A 17,864-nucleotide genomic window follows, 5' to 3' on the forward strand; every position below is an offset into this window, starting at 1 on the left:
GTTACCCTCCCTGTCAGAGAGGAGAGACATCACTGTTACCCTCCCTGTCAGAGAGGAGAGACATCACTGTTACCCTCCCTGACAGAGAGGAGAGACATCACTGTTACCCTCCCTGTCAGAGAGGAGAGACATCACTGTTACCCTCCCTGATAGAGAGGAGAGACATCACTGTTACCCTCCCTGACAGAGAGGAGAGACATCACTGTTACCCTCCCTGACAGAGAGGAGAGACATCACTGTTACCCTCCCTGACAGAGAGGAGCGACATCACTGTTACCCTCCCTGTCAGAGAGGAGAGACATCACTGTTACCCTCCCTGATAGAGAGGAGAGACATCACTGTTACCCTCCCTGACAGAGAGGAGAGACATCACTTTTACCCTCCCTGTCAGAGAGGAGAGACATCACTGTTACCCTCCCTGATAGAGAGGAGAGACATCACTGTTACCCTCCCTGACAGAGAGGAGAGACATCACTGTTACCCTCCCTGACAGAGAGGAGAGACATCACTGTTACCCTCCCTGACAGAGAGGAGAGACATCACTGTTACCCTCCCTGACAGAGAGGAGAGACATCACTGTTACCCTCCCTGACAAAGTAACAAGCATTTTGGCAAGTGGTGCATTTCACAGAGGCATGTTTTCAGAGTGGTGCATTTCACAGAGGCCTGCATTTCACAGAGGCCTGTTTTCAGAGTGGTGCATTTCACAGAGGCCTGCATTTCACAGAGGCCTGTTTTCAGAGCTGTGCATTTCACAGAGGCCTGTTTTCAGAGTGGTGCATTTCACAGAGGCCTGTTTTCAGAGCTGTGCATTTCACAGAGGCCTGTTTTCAGAGTGGTGCATTTCACAGAGTGGTGCATTTCACAGAGGCCTGTTTTCCGAGCTGTGCCTTTCTCAGAGGTACTGTGACCAGGCTAATAAGTCTCAGTGACAGGGCACTGTGACCAGGCTAATAAGTCTCAGTGACAGGGCACTGTGACCAGGCTAATAAGTCTCAGTGACAGGGCACTGTGACCAGGCTAATAAGTCTCAGTGACAGGGCACTGTGACCAGGCTAATAAGTCTCAGTGACAGGGCACTGTGACCAGGCTAATAAGTCTCAGTGACAGGGCACTGTGACCAGGCTAATAAGTCTCAGTGACAGGGCACGGTGACCAGGCTAATACATCTCAGTGACAGGGCACGGTGACCAGGCTAACGAGTCTCAGTGACAGGGCACTGTGACCAGGCTAATACATCTCAGTGAAAGGGCACTGTGACCAGGCTAATAAGTCTCAGTGACAGGGAACTGTGACCAGGCTAATAAGTCTCAGTGACAGGGCACTGTGACCAGGCTAATAAGTCTCAGTGACAGGGAACTGTGACCAGGCTAATGAGTATCAGTGACAGGGCACTGTGACCAGGCTAATGAGTATCAGTGACAGGGCACTGTGACCAGGCTAATAAGTCTCAGTGACAGGGCACTGTGACCAGGCTAATAAGTCTCAGTGACAGGGCATTGTGACCAGGCTAATAAGTCTCAGTGACAGGGTAATATGACCAGGCTAATAAGTCTCAGTGACAGGGCACTGTGACCAGGCTAATAAGTCTCAGTGACAGGGCTGTCTGGAGGCACCCCGTCTAGACGAGGCATGGTGGGGTGTTTGTGCTAAGTGTTGCTGGTGCATACCCATTTTAGACAGAATACCCATTTTAGACAGAATAGTCATTTCAGACAGAATACCTATTTCAGACAGAATACCCATTTTAGTCAGAATACCCATTTTAGACAGAATACCCATTTCAGACAGAATACCCATTTCAGACAGAATACCTATTTTAGACAGAATACCCATTTCAGACAGAATACCCATTTTAGTCAGAATACCCATTTTAGACAGAATACCCATTTCAGACAGAATACCCATTTCAGACAGAATACCCATTTCAGACAGAATACCCATTTTAGACAGAATACCCATTTTAGACAGAATACCCATTTTAGACAGAATACCCATTTTAGACAGAATACCCATTTTAGACAGAATACCCATTTCAGACAGAATACCCATTTCAGTCAGAATACCCATTTTAGACAGAATACCCATTTTAGACAGAATACTCATTTTAGACAGAATACTCATTTTAGACAGAATACCCATTTTGGACAGAATACCCATTTTAGACAGAATACTCATTTTAGACAGAATACCCATTTTAGACAGAATACCCATTTTAGACAGAATACCCATTTTAGACAGAATACCCATTTTAGACCGAATACCCATTTTAGACCGAATACCCATTTTAGACAGAATACTCATTTTGGACAGAATACCCATTTTAGACAGAATACTCATTTTAGACAGAATACCCATTTTAGTCAGAATACCCATTTTAGACAGAATACCCATTTCAGACAGAATACCCATTCCAGACAGAATACCTATTTTAGACAGAATACCCATTTCAGACAGAATACCCATTTTAGTCAGAATACCCATTTTAGACAGAATACCCATTTCAGACAGAATACCCATTTTAGACAGAATACTCATTTTAGACAGAATAGTCATTTAAGACAGAATACCCATTTTAGACAGAATACTCATTTTAGACAGAATAGTCATTTTAGACAGAATACCCATTTTAGACAGAATACCCATTTTGGACAGAATACCCATTTTGGACAGAATACCCATTTTAGACAGAATACTCATTTTAGACAGAATACCCATTTTGGACAGAATACCCATTTTAGACAGAATACTCATTTTAGACAGAATACCCATTTTAGACAGAATACCCATTTTAGACAGAATACTCATTTCAGACAGAATACCCATTTCAGACAGAGTACCCATTTTAGACAGAATACCAATTTCAGACAGAATACCCATTTCAGACAGAATACCCATTTTAGACAGAATACCCATTTCAGACAGAATACTCATTTTAGACAGAATACTCATTTTAGACAGAATACCCATTTCAGACAGAATACCCATTTCAGACAGAATACCCATTTCAGACAGAATTCCCATTTCAGACAGAATACCCATTTCAGACAGAATACCCATTTCAGACAGAATACCCATTTCAGACAGAATACTAATTTCAGACAGAATACCCATTTCAGACAGAATACCAATTTTAGACAGAATACTAATTTCAGACAGAATACCCATTTCAGACAGAATACCCATTTCAGACAGAATACCCATTTTAGACAGAATACCTATTTTAGACAGAATACCCATTTCAGACAGAATACCCATTTCAGACAGAATACCCATTTCAGACAGAATACCCATTTTAGACAGAATACCCATTTCAGACAGAATACCCATTTCAGACAGAATACCCATTTCAGACAGAATACCCATTTTAGACAGAATACCTATTTTAGACAGAATACCCATTTCAGACAGAATACCCATTTCAGACAGAATACCCATTTCAGACAGAATACCCATTTCAGACAGAATACTAATTTCAGACAGAATACCCATTTTAGACAGAATACCCATTTCAGACAGAATACCCATTTCAGACAGAATACTAATTTCAGACAGAATACCCATTTTAGACAGAATACCCATTTCAGACAGAATACTAATTTCAGACAGAATACCCATTTCAGACAGAATACTCATTTTAGACAGAAGGTGTGGTATGTTACCTGTAAAAAATGTAAGGCAATGTTTATATGAGCGACTTTCAAACAACCCCTTATTTAGCACTTTGTTGCAGGTGAAATGAGCCTCTGGCTAGATGGCATTGTCTTTGTGTCCCAAATGTCAAAAGTAGTGCACTATGTAGGGAATATGGTGCCATTTGGGAGGTGACCTATGGAGTAAGGGGGAGGGGGTGTCAGTGGGTATTAAAATCCCAAACGGACCCCCTCACCAGGCCTGTGCTGTGAGGTGAGATAGACCTGAATTCAGAGCAGCTCAGTCAGCCAGGATTGCGGCCAGACATTTCCAGGCTAATACCAGCAAGCTGAGGGGTCCTGGAGCAGCGGTACCCAGCATCTGGCCAGTCCTGGAGCAGCGGTACCCAGCATCTGGCCAGTCCTGGAGGAGAGGTACACAGCATCTGGCCAGTCCTAGAGGAGAGGTACACAGCATCTGGCCAGTCCTGGAGCAGCGGTACCCAGCATCTGGCCAGTCCTGGAGGAGAGGTACACAGCATCTGGCCAGTCCTAGAGGAGAGGTACACAGCATCTGGCCAGTCCTGGAGCAGCGGTACCCAGCATCTGGCCAGTCCTGGAGGAGCGGTACACAGCATCTGACCAGTCCTGGAGCAGCGGTACCCAGCATCTGGCCAGTCCTGGAGGAGAGGTACACAGCATCTGGCCAGTCCTGGAGCAGCGGTACCCAGCATCTGGCCAGTCCTGGAGGAGAGGTACACAGCATCTGGCCAGTCCTGGAGGAGCGGTACACAGCATCTGGCCAGTCCTGGAGGAGAAGTACACAGCATCTGGCCAGTCCTGAGGAGAGGTACACAGCATCTGGCCAGTCCTGGAGGAGCGGTACACAGCATCTGGCCAGTCCTGGAGGAGAGGTACACAGCATCTGGCCAGTCCTAGAGGAGAGGTACACAGCATCTGGCCAGTCCTGGAGGAGCGGTACACAGCATCTGGCCAGTCCTGGAGGAGCGGTACACAGCATCTGGCCAGTCCTGGAGGAGAGGTACACAGCATCTGGCCAGTCCTGGAGGAGTGGTACACAGCATCTGGCCAGTCCTAGAGGAGAGGTATACAGCATCTGGCCAGTCCTGGAGGAGAGGTACACAGCATCTGCCAGTCCTGGAGGAGAGGTATACAGCATCTGGCCAGTCCTGGAGGAGAGGTACACAGCATCTGGCCAGTCCTAGAGGAGAGGTACACAGCATCTGGCCAGTCCTGGAGGAGAGGTATACAGCATCTGGCCAGTCCTAGAGGAGAGGTATACAGCATCTGGCCAGTCCTAGAGGAGAGGTACACAGCATCTGGCCAGTCCTAGAGGAGAGGTATACAGCATCTGGCCAGTCCTGGAGGAGAGGTATACAGCATCTGGCCAGTCCTGGAGGAGAGGTACACAGCATCTGCCAGTCCTGGAGGAGAGGTACACAGCATCTGGCCAGTCCTAGAGGAGAGGTACACAGCATCTGGCCAGTCCTAGAGGAGAGGTACACAGCATCTGGCCAGTCCTAGAGGAGAGGTACACAGCATCTGGCCAGTCCTGGAGGAGAGGTATACAGCATCTGGCCAGTCCTGGAGGAGAGGTACACAGCATCTGGCCAGTCCTGGAGGAGAGGTACACAGCATCTGGCCAGTCCTAGAGGAGAGGTACACAGCATCTGGCCAGTCAGGCTCCATTACTGCTGTTTTACACCAGCTATATTACAGGGCTGTTGACCAACGGCAGGAGAGGTGCTATCCATGATATGAATCACATAACTCAAGGGACCTCTGCTTCGTAGTGTGAATATCATACCACTGATCACTGCTCCCCACAATCTCTCTCTCTCTCTCTCTTTCTCTTTCTCTTTCTCTTTCTCTCTCTCTCTCTCTCTCTCTCTCTCTCTCTCTCTCAAGCCTCTCTCTCTCTCTCTCTTTCTCTTTCTCTCTCTCTCTCTCTCTCTCTCTCTCTCTGGCCCAAGCCTCTCTCTTTCTCTCTCTCTGTCTCTCTCTCTCCCCCCTGGCCCAAGCCTCTCCCTTTCTCTCTCTTTCTCAGCCTCTCTCTCTCTCTCTCAATTCAAATTCAATATGCTTTAGTGGCACGAAGGACAACGTCAATGTTGCCTAAGTGAAGTGATACACATCATCCCCCCCCCTACTCTACAGACAGCTATATTGGTCCTCTAGTACAAGACTCGTAAAAGGCCCACTACTTTAGTGAAGAAAATCAATGTGATTTTTCAGGGGGTGCTGCAGCCCCCCCAGCACCTCTACTTCCCACGGCTCGGACTCTATGAAAGTTCCTCTCTGAAACAGTTTGCTACTTCAATATCACAGCTATTTTTGACTTAATGCAGTAGCTATGTTCCAAAGTGTCATCTGAAATGATATGTTTAATATTTTATCTGAAGCCTTGCTGAAATGCCACGTCCATATTATACAGTTCCATTATTAAGTTGTGTTGCTGTGCTGCTGTTAAAGGTTGGCAGTTGGTACACTTCTCCCTCTACCTGCCCTACACTGTATTAGGTTTGTGTTGCTGTTAAAGGTTGCAGTTGGTACACTTCTCCCTCTACCTGCCCTACACTGTATTAGGTTGTGTTGCTGTTAAAGGTTGCAGTTGGTACACTTCTCCCTCTACCTGCCCTACACTGTATTAGGTTGTGTTGCTGTTAAAGGTTACAGTTGGTACACTTCTCCCTCTAACTGCCCTACACTGTATTAGGTTGTGTTGCTGTTCTGCTGTTAAAGGTTACAGTTGGTACACTTCTCCCTCTACCTGCCCTACACTGTATTAGGTTGTGTTGCTGTTAAAGGTTACAGTTGGTACACTTCTCCCTCTAACTGCCCTACACTGTATTAGGTTGTGTTGCTGTTCTGCTGTTAAAGGTTACAGTTGGTACACTTCTCCCTCTACCTGCCCTACACTGTATTAGGTTGTGTTGCTGTTAAAGGTTACAGTTGGTACACTTCTCCCTCTACCTGCCCTACACTGTATTAGGTTGTGTTGCTGTTAAAGGTTACAGTTGGTACACTTCTCCCTCTACCTGCCCTACACTGTATTAGGTTGTGTTGCTGTTCTGCTGTTAAAGGTTACAGTTGGTACACTTCTCCCTCTACCTGCCCTACACTGTATTAGGTTGTGCTGCTGTGCTGCTGTTAAAGGTTGGCAGTTGGTACACTTCTCCCTCTACCTGCCCTACACTGTATTAGGTTGTGTTGCTGTTAAAGGTTACAGTTGGTACACTTCTCCCTCTAACTGCCCTACACTGTATTAGGTTGTGTTGCTGTTCTGCTGTTAAAGGTTACAGTTGGTACACTTCTCCCTCTACCTGCCCTACACTGTATTAGGTTGTGTTGCTGTTAAAGGTTACAGTTGGTACACTTCTCCCTCTAACTGCCCTACACTGTATTAGGTTGTGTTGCTGTTCTGCTGTTAAAGGTTACAGTTGGTACACTTCTCCCTCTACCTGCCCTACACTGTATTAGGTTGTGTTGCTGTTAAAGGTTACAGTTGGTACACTTCTCCCTCTAACTGCCCTACACTGTATTAGGTTGTGTTGCTGTTCTGCTGTTAAAGGTTACAGTTGGTACACTTCTCCCTCTACACTGAAAACAGAGAGGCCGTTTTAAGACACGATGACATACAGGATCACAGACAGGCTAACATGACAACAGACATGATAACAGACAGGATAACAAACAGGACAACAGACAGGATCACAGATGGGCTAACATGATAACAGACAGGATCACAGACAGGCTAACATGATAACAGGCTAACATGACAACAGGCATGATAACAGACAGGAAAACATGATAACAGACAGGATAGCAGACAGGATCACAGACAGGCTAACATGATAACAGACAGGATACCGAACAGGATACCATGATTACAGACAGGATAGCAGACAGGATAACAGACAGAATAACAGACATGTTAACAGAGAGGATAACAGGAGACAGACAACGGACAGGATAACATGATTACAGACATGTTAACAGACAGGTTAACAGACAGGATAACCTTTGGGTGGTGGACCATTCTTGATACACACGGGAAACTGCTGAGCGTGAAAAACCCAGCAGTGTTGCAGTTCTTGACACACTCAAACCGGTGCGCCTGGCACCTACTACCATACACTGTTAAAAGGCAATTAAATATTTTTTAACATTTTACATTTAAGTCATTTAGCAGACGCTCTTATCCAGAGCGACTTACAAATTGGAAAGTTCATACATATTCATCCTGGTCCCCCCGTGGGGAATGAACCCACAACCCTGGCGTTGCAAGCGCCATGCTCTACCAACTGAGCCACACGGGACCACGTTTTAATAGGTGCTATAGACTTTAATAGATATGGGACCAGGTGATATAGACTTTAATAGATATGGGACCAGGTGATATAGACTTTAATAGATATGGGACCAGGTGATATAGACTTTAATAGATATGGGACCAGGTGATATAGACTTTAATAGATATGGGACCAGGTGATATAGACTTTAATAGATATGGGACCAGGTGATATAGACTTTAATAGATATGGGACCAGGTGATATAGACTTTAATAGATATGGGACCAGGTGATATAGACTTTAATATACATAGGACCAGGCGATATAGACTTTAATAGATATGGGACCAGGTGATATAGACTTTAATAGATATAGGACCAGATGATATAGACTTTAATAGATATGGGACCAGGTGATATAGACTTTAATAGATATGGGACCAGGTGATATAGACTTTAATAGATATGGGACCAGGTGATATAGACTTTAATAGATATGGGACCAGGTGATATAGACTTTAATAGATATGGGACCAGGTGATATAGACTTTAATATACATAGGACCAGGCGATATAGACTTTAATAGATATGGGACCAGGTGATATAGACTTTAATAGATATGGGACCAGGTGATATAGACTTGTATTGATATGGGACCAGGTGATATAGACTTTAATAGATATGGGACCAGGTGATATAGACTTTAATAGATATGGGACCAGGTGATATAGACTTTAATAGATATATGACCAGGTGATATAGATATGGGACCAGGTGATATAGACTTTAATAGATATATGACCAGGTGATATAGATATGGGACCAGGTGATATAGACTTTAATAGATATAGGACCAGATGATATAGACTTTAATAGATATAGGACCAGGTGATATAGACTTTAATAGATATGGGACCAGGTGATATAGACTTTAATAGATATGGGACCAGGTGATATAGACTTTAATAGATATAGGACCAGGTGATATAGACTTTAATAGATATAGGACCAGGTGATATAGACTTTAATAGATATGGGACCAGGTGATATAGACTTTAATAGATATGGGACCAGGTGATATAGACTTTAATAGATATGGGACCAGGTGATATAGACTTTAATAGATATGGGACCAGGTGATATAGACTTTAATAGATATAGGACCAGGTGATATAGACTTTAATAGATATGGGACCAGGTGATATAGACTTTAATAGATATATGACCAGGTGATATAGACTTTAATAGATATGGGACCAGGTGATATAGACTTTAATAGATATATGACCAGGTGATATAGATATGGGACCAGGTGATATAGACTTTAATAGATATGGGACCAGGTGATATAGACTTTAATAGATATGGGACCAGGTGATATAGACTTTAATAGATATATGACCAGGTGATATAGATATGGGACCAGGTGATATAGACTTTAATAGATATAGGACCAGGTGATATAGACTTGTATTGATATGGGACCAGGTGATATAGACTTTAATAGATATGGGACCAGGTGATATAGACTTTAATAGATATGGGACCAGGTGATATAGACTTTAATAGATATGGGACCAGGTGATATAGACTTTAATAGATATAGGACCAGGTGATATAGACTTTAATAGATATGGGACCAGGTGATATAGACTTTAATAGATATAGGACCAGGTGATATAGACTTTAATAGATATGGGACCAGGTGATATAGACTTTAATTGATATGGGACCAGGTGATATAGACTTTAATTGATATGGGACCAGGTGATATAGACTTTAATAGATATGGGACCAGATGATATAGACTTTAATAGATATGGGGCCAGGTGATATAGACTTTAATTGATATGGGACCAGGTGATATAGACTTTAATAGATATGGGGCCAGGTGATATAGATTTTAAAGATATGGGACTTGGTCCCATACTGACAACACAAAACATGTTATTTACCTTAAAGAAACAGCCTAGTCTGAAATATAATGGTTGAAGTCCAACGACTCTACTCTGCTCTGTGATGTAACCTGATGTCAGACTTTATAGCCTTCCTCCCTTTGCCTCTCTGTGGGCTACCAAATGGCACCCTGTTCCCTATATGGACCAGGGCCCATATAGGGCTCTGGTTAAAAGTAGTGCACTATGTAGGGAATAGAGCGTCATTTGGGATGCGGGCTGCCTCTCTGGCTCTCCCTGTGTGGGCTGTAAACGTCCCATAGTGATATATTGTACATGGGGTCTCAGTACTGCTAACTAGACAGAGAACGATGTTTATTTACTAGCTTGAGTTAAGGGAGGAAGGGAAGGGGCTGTATTTCTGCTGAACATTGCAGGGGAGCGAGCCAGTGAATGACGGAACAAATATGGTAGGGCTGTGGTGTGTGTGTGTGTGTGTGTGTGTTTGTTTGTGTGTGTGTGCGCGTGTGTGTATTGTTGTGTAAATGACCTTGGACTGATTCCAGAACAGTGAAATGGAATAATAGAAAGGACGTCCTGTGTTAACTCAATGGTGTATTTTACACCAAATACTGTCTATCCCGTCAGTTCTATGCTTCTGTGTGACACTGAGTGTATGTGTCCCAAATTCTACCCTATTCCCTGTGTATTGCACTACATATACTTTTAATCAGGGCCGTATCGGCCCGCTTGGGACACCAACTCAGTCCATACTCAGTGTGTTTTGTTCCTACTTAACGGTTAAGGAAATCCAAATCACTTCGTCGCCTGCTTTGGTGCTGTGCGGTCCATTGACTTTGGCTCCAGACAGTTTTCTAGTTTTCAAGGACTTTGTCTTCGTTGATAGCACTACTTCACAGACTGTAGACATGGCAGGTCAACAGACAGACTGTAGACATGGCAGGTGGACAGACAGACTGTAGACATGGCAGGTGGACAGACTGTAGACATGGCAGGTGGACAGACAGACTGTAGACATGACAGGTGGACAGACAGACTGTAGACATGGCAGGTGGCCAGACAGGCCGTAGACATGGCAGGTGGACAGACAGGCCGTAGACATGGCAGGTGGTGATAGGGCAGCCACTGGTAAACGGTGAGAGGTGCTAGGTGGTGATTGGGCAGCTGCTGGTAAACAGTGAGAGAATGATCCGTGCTAGGTGGTGATTGGGCAGCTGCTGGTTAACAGTGAGAGAATGATCCATGCTAGGTGGTGATTGTGCAGCTGCTGGTCAACATGGTGAGAGAATGATCCATGCTAGGTGGTGATTGGGCAGCTGCTGGTAAACAGTGAGATAATGATCCATGCTAGGTGGTGATTGGGCAGCTGCTGGTCAACATGGTGAGAGAATGATCCATGCTAGGTGGTGATTGGGCAGCTGCTGGTAAACAGTGAGAGAATTATCCATGCTAGGTGGTGATTGGGCAGCTGCTGGTAAACATGGTGAGAGAATGATCCGTGCTAGGTGGTGATTGGGCAGCTGCTGGTAAACAGTGAGAGAATGATCCGTGCTAGGTGGTGATTGGGCAGCTGCTGGTAAACAGTGAGAGAATGATCCGTGCTAGGTGGTGATTGGGCAGCTGCTGGTAAACATGGTGAGAGAATGATCCGTGCTAGGTGGTGATTGGGCAGCTGCTGGTAAACAGTGAGAGAATGATCCATGCTAGGTGGTGATTGGGCAGCTGCTGGTAAACAGTGAGAGAATGATCCATGCTAGGTGGTGATTGGGCAGCTGCTGGTAAACATGGTGAGAGAATGATCCGTGCTAGGTGGTGATTGGGCAGCTGCTGGTAAACATGGTGAGAGAATGATCCATGCTAGGTGGTGATTGGGCAGCTGCTGGTAAACATGGTGAGAGAATGATCCGTGCTAGGTGGTGATTGGGCAGCTGCTGGTAAACAGTGAGAGAATGATCCATGCTAGGTGGTGATTGGGCAGCTGCTGGTAAACAGTGAGAGAATGATCCATGCTAGTTGGTGATTGGGCAGCTGCTGGTAAACAGTGAGAGAATGATCCATGCTAGGTGGTGATTGGGCAGCTGCTGGTTAACATGGTGAGAGAATGATCCATGCTAGGTGGTGATTGGGCTTCCTGCCAACTCATAGAAGTGGAACTTGATCATCCTTTCCTTAATAGGCCACAATCCTCACACTGTGTGTATATGTGTGTGCGTGCGTGTGTGTGTGTGTGTGTCAGTGTGTGGGAGTGTTAATAGGGCTCTATAATCCCCTCCAAATGTCTTCTGAAAGGAGGCAGATTCCCCCAGGATAAGAAGCAGGCAGACTAAGGCCTGTATTTTCAATCAGTGTGCATTAGGAGTTGACAGTTTAACTGCTGCTGCTGAATCAAACGCTGAATGGGGAAAACCTCAATGGAAATGTTTTTGTGAAGAAGTCATTGTCTTTACTCTTACAATGACCTTCTGCTTTTCTCTTTCTCTCTCTCTCTCTTTCTCTCCTCCCCACATCACCGTTCATCGCTACAGGAAGTTGAGGTTAGTAAACACCTTCTAGATCTGGTTTGTCTGTTCGGTCTTTTCATGTTGATGTTTCTCTTTAAACCGGAGGAGGAGGAATGGGAATCTGTCCAATTCTCTCTCTTTGGACTGCAGATGTTACCTGCCCCTTTCAGTCAAGAGTAGTCAATGTCTCTGCTTGATAGGAACAAGCTAGCCACTTCTATATAGCCATTGATTCATGAAGAATATCACTTTTTAAGTCTCATGGTCTTAGTTCAACTGCCAAACCGCATTATAACACCTGACATTAAACTACCTAACCGCATTATAACACCTGACATTAAACTGCCTAACCGCATTATAACATCTGACATTAAACTGCCTAACCGCATTATAACACCTGACATTAAACTGCCTAACCGCATTATAACACCTGACATTAAACTGCCTAACCGCATTATAACACCTGACATTAAACTGCCTAACTGCATTATAACACCTGACATTAAACTGCCTAACCGCATTATAACACCAGACATTAAACTGCCTAACTGCATTATAACACCTGACATTAAACTGCCTAACCGCATCATAACACATGACATTAAACTGCCAAACCGCATTATAACACCTGACATTAAACTGCCAAACCGCATTATAACACCTGACATTAAACTGCCTAACCGCATTATAACACCTGACATTAAACTACCTAACCGCATTATAACACCTGACATTAAACTGCCTAACCGCATCATAACACCTGACATTAAACTGCCTAACCGCATTATAACACCTGACATTAAACTGCCTAACCAAACTGCCTAACCGCATTATAACACCAGACATTAAACTGCCTAACCGCATCATAACACCTGACATTAAACTGCCTAACCGCATCATAACACCAGACATTAAACTGCCTAACCGCATCATAACACCTGACATTAAACTGCCTAACCGCATCATAACACCTGACATTAAACTGCCTAACCGCATCATAACACCAGACATTAAACTGCCTAACCGCATTATAACACCTGCCATTAAACTGCCTAACCGCATCATAACACCAGACATTAAACTATTACATTTCATCAGCCCAGAAATATAGATTTATGTATGTGTCCCAATTGGCACCCTGTTCCCTATATACTGGCCCTGGTGACAACGTAGTGCACTATAAAGGGAACAGGGTTCCATTTGAGACGTATCCCTTTAATGGATCTTGTCTCAACACTTCCTCTGAATATATGAAACGCCTTTGGCTTAAGTTGTTCAGCTTGACTTGAGAGCTCTGTGTTATACTGCTGGGATCCCAGTGTAGGATAAGGCCAGCCCAGTCGTAACAAACATAATCCTGTGGGTCCTCATCCACACACACACACACACACACACACACACACACACACACACACACACACACACACACACACACACACACACACACACACACACACACACACACACACACACACACATGGGTCAGTAGAAGTGGATACGATGGGAGATTTAGTATTTTTATCATAATTCTAACCCTCAAACACCCCCAGAGACCAGTCTAACACCCCCAGAGACCAGTCTAACACAGAGACCCCAGAGACCAGTCAAACACCCCCAGAGACCAGTCAAACACTCCCAGAGACCAGTATAACACCCCCAGAGACCAGTATAACACCCCCAGAGACCAGTCTAAAATATAGTTTCTCTGTTTCCCAAATGGCATCCTATTCCCAACATAGTGCACTACTATTATATCGCACTATAAAGGGAAGTAGTAAACAATAATGAAGAATAGGGTGCCATTTGGTACTCATTCTGAGAGTGTATATTCCCTGTGTGACAGGGAGGGAGCTAAAATCACCACTTACAGAGAGTGAGACGTCTGTGATCTTCTGTTTTGTCCTTGGATATGTTGTTGTTGTTTACGCTACGCTCTGCAACTCTGCAGTGACACAAACTCCGATTCTCACGTCTCTCTAGGATGATTACATCAGGACTGTGGAGGAAACCCCAGGCTCGGATGAAAGTAAGTTAAAGGAAATGATGTCATATAACCTTCTCTGTCTTCATGTTATCAACAAAAAAACGTTTTTAAAATGAAAAGTAATGTACAGTACAGATGTTGTTAAAATGGGTTCCTGGATTGAGTGAAAAAGAGCCATGGAGTCACCATTTTGTTACGCAACAAACGGAAGAAAACTGACTAAATAAAACAAGGGAGGAACTACCTAGACCAGGGGTGTCAAACTCAAATACCCAGTGGGCCAAAATGTAAAACCTGAACAAAGTCGCGGGCCAACATTGAACAAATGAACCTTTTAATATGGACCCAAACAAGTTTTGCTTTAACATTGAATATGGAACAAGCATCGCTTATTACCATACAATATATAATTTAATAGTGGAGACATGCAAAATCGAATTTCAAATGAAAAAACACATCAATGGCATTCATTTATTAAATAAATAAAAATTAAATAAAAATCGTATGCCTCTTTTCTATTTGCAGCCTTCTGATTTAAATACCAAAATAAACTTTTTCCACTGGCTAATAATTTTACAAATAAAATGATAATAAATCAATCAACCATTCAAGCCCATGCCTTGTAGGAAGAAAAAGTGCACAAAGAAAACGTTAATTATTGCACACTGATCTAATCTGATGTGCCCAAGCCAGATACCTGGCATCTCTTCTTGGATGCTAGTTCATCAATGTCTGGGCTCAGGCTCTGAATCTCTAAATCTTTTCCCTTTTCCATCAGCTGGTCATACAGATTGGTGGCAAGATCACATGTGCGATCAGCTACTGTGTTCCTGCTCAGGCTCACGTTTGAAAATGCTTGCTTTTTCTCTGGGCATACATACGAGGTCACAAACTTTCATCATGCACTTTTTCACGAACTCTCCCTCATTAAAGGGCCGGGCTGATTTTGCGATCTCTGCTGCCACTAAATAACTAGCCTTTACAGCAGCCTCACTTTGTGATGTGGCTTTTTTGAACATATTCTGTTGTGGAACCAAACTAATTTTCATCTCCTCTACTTTCTGGCTCCTTTGAGTCATGTCCATGTCCTTGTATTTGTCATGGTGTTTCGTTTCATAGTGTCATCTAATGTTGTACTCCTTACTTACAGCCACGTTGACTCCACAAACAAGACAAACAGGTTTGTCTTTTACATATGTAAACAGATATTCTGCCTCCCACTTGTCCAGAAAGCTCCTGTTTTCTGCCTTTCTTTTCGCCATTTTTGGGAAGGGATAGCGCGCTGACAGTTGTAGCGTCTATGTTGCTATGACTACTGTCACAGAGGAGAGGGCGTTTCTGGGTCCTGTCCTGATTGGCGCGCGAAAACAACAGCAGAGCATTATGGGATTCGTAGTATTAGCGGTGAATGCGCTGTATAATACCGGCGGGCCAGCTCTAGTAGTAATTTGGTATTGTCTCGCGGGCCAAATATAATTACCCCGCGGGCTAAATTTGGCCCGCGGGCCAGAGTTTGACACCCATGACCTAGACTGTTCCAATAAGAAACATTTCAAAAACATTTTGCTACGCTGTGCCCTAATGAACATGGCCCTGATCTGATGGAGCGTTGCTGGGATTCTGGGAGAAGACGTGGAGACTGAGGGTCCGTCCCAAATGGCATCCTCTTCTCTATATCAGGGTTCCCCAACTGGTTATATCATTTGGACCTCTTCCTCCCCTCATGTTTTCTGAGCAAAAAAAAACGTTTTTATAAAATCTATTTTTGGTTGTTGTTGTTGTTGGATTTTCATTGTTGGACATAAAAACTGTAAAAACACGAGGAAATCAGCTCCAAGTGATTTTAATTTAGGAAATCTGTTCCCAAGTGTTCCTATGCGTAAATAGAGAGACATATATCAATGTAATCAAGGTTTGAAATGATTCTGTTTTTGTCAAAAATACTCTATTTGTTTGTGCTACTTGCGGTCAATGTAAATTATTTGTAATTATGTTTCGGCCCCCTGACCATCCACTCAAGACAAAATCGTCCCGTGGCTGAATGTACTGTCGTTGGGGACCCCTGTTCTATACAGTACACTACCTATGGGAGCCCTATGGGCCCTGGTCAAAAGTAGTGCACTACATAGGGAATAGGGTCCCATTTGGCTCCCACTACATAGGCAATAGGTTCCCATTTGGGATGCAGAATGTTGATGATACACGAGGGACTGGCTCTTCTTAGCTTGGAGAGGATGGAGAGCTGGTTGGGCAATTGTTTCTGCTTCAGCTGAGGCTCAGCTCAGTGAATTCCCATAGGACCACCACTACTGAACACCCTGGGTTCTGCTGCTCTGCTGCTGGCTCAGACAAACACCAATCAGATCACTTCAATACAGGACATCAACTGTGCAATGAACAGAAAGCTATAGATATTATTGTATAGATATCCCTATTAGCTATAGGAAATGAACAATGAACAGAAAGCTATAGATAGTATTGTATAGATATCCCTATTAGCTATAGGAAATGAACAATGAACAGAAAGCTATAGATAGTATTGTATAGATATCCCTATTAGCTATAGGAAATGAACAATGAACAGAAAGCTATAGATATTATTTTATAGATATCCCTATTAGCTATAGGAAATGAACAATGAACAGAAAGCTATAGATATTATTGTATAGATATCCCTATTAGCTATAGGAAATGAACAATGAACAGAAAGCTATAGATATTATTATATAGATATCCCTATTAGCTATAGGAAATGAACAATGAACAGAAAGCTATAGATAGTATTGTATAGATATCCCTATTAGCTATAGTAAATGAACAATGAACAGAAAGCTATAGATATTATTTTATAGATATCCCTATTAGCTATAGGAAATGAACAATGAACAGAAAGCTATAGATATTATTGTATAGATATCCCTATTAGCTATATGAAATGAACAATGAACAGAAAGCAATAGATATTATTTTATAGATATCCCTATTAGCTATAGGAAATGAACAATGAACAGAAAGCTATAGATAGTATTGTATAGATATCCCTATTAGCTATAGGAAATGAACAATGAACAGAAAGCTATAGATATTATTTTATAGATATCCCTATTAGCTATAGGAAATGAACAATGAACAGAAAGCTATAGATATTATTTTATAGATATCCCTATTAGCTATAGGAAATGAACAATGAACAGAAAGCTATAGGTAGTATTGTATAGATATCCCTATTAGCTATAGGAAATTAACAATGAACAGAAAGCTATAGCTATTATTTTATAGATATCCCTATTAGCTATAGGAAATTAACAATGAACAGAAAGCTATAGATATTATTTTATAGATATCCCTATTAGCTATAGGAAATGAACAATGAACAGAAAGCTATAGATATTATTGTATAGATATCCCTATTAGCTATAGGAAATGAACAATGAACAGAAAGCTATAGATATTATTATATAGATACCCCTATTAGCTATAGGAAATGAACAATGAACAGAAAGCGATAGGTATTATT

At 43.0% G+C, this 17,864-nt stretch overlaps 1 long non-coding RNA gene across 1 annotated transcript in view; it reads left to right on the forward strand.

The window, feature by feature from the left end:
* The first annotated feature begins 14,280 nt into the window (after positions 1-14,280).
* The window catches only part of LOC139571587 (uncharacterized), a 30,914-nt gene continuing 27,330 nt past the window's right edge, over positions 14,281-17,864 (forward strand). The window contains exon 1 of the long non-coding RNA XR_011674323.1: positions 14,281-14,389. This is a non-coding gene — a long non-coding RNA (uncharacterized lncRNA). The remainder of the gene's footprint in view (positions 14,390-17,864) is intronic.

The sequence above is a fragment of the Salvelinus alpinus genome, chromosome 3 (assembly GCF_045679555.1).
Source record: "Salvelinus alpinus chromosome 3, SLU_Salpinus.1, whole genome shotgun sequence".
Classification (NCBI taxonomy): Eukaryota; Metazoa; Chordata; class Actinopteri; order Salmoniformes; family Salmonidae; genus Salvelinus; species Salvelinus alpinus.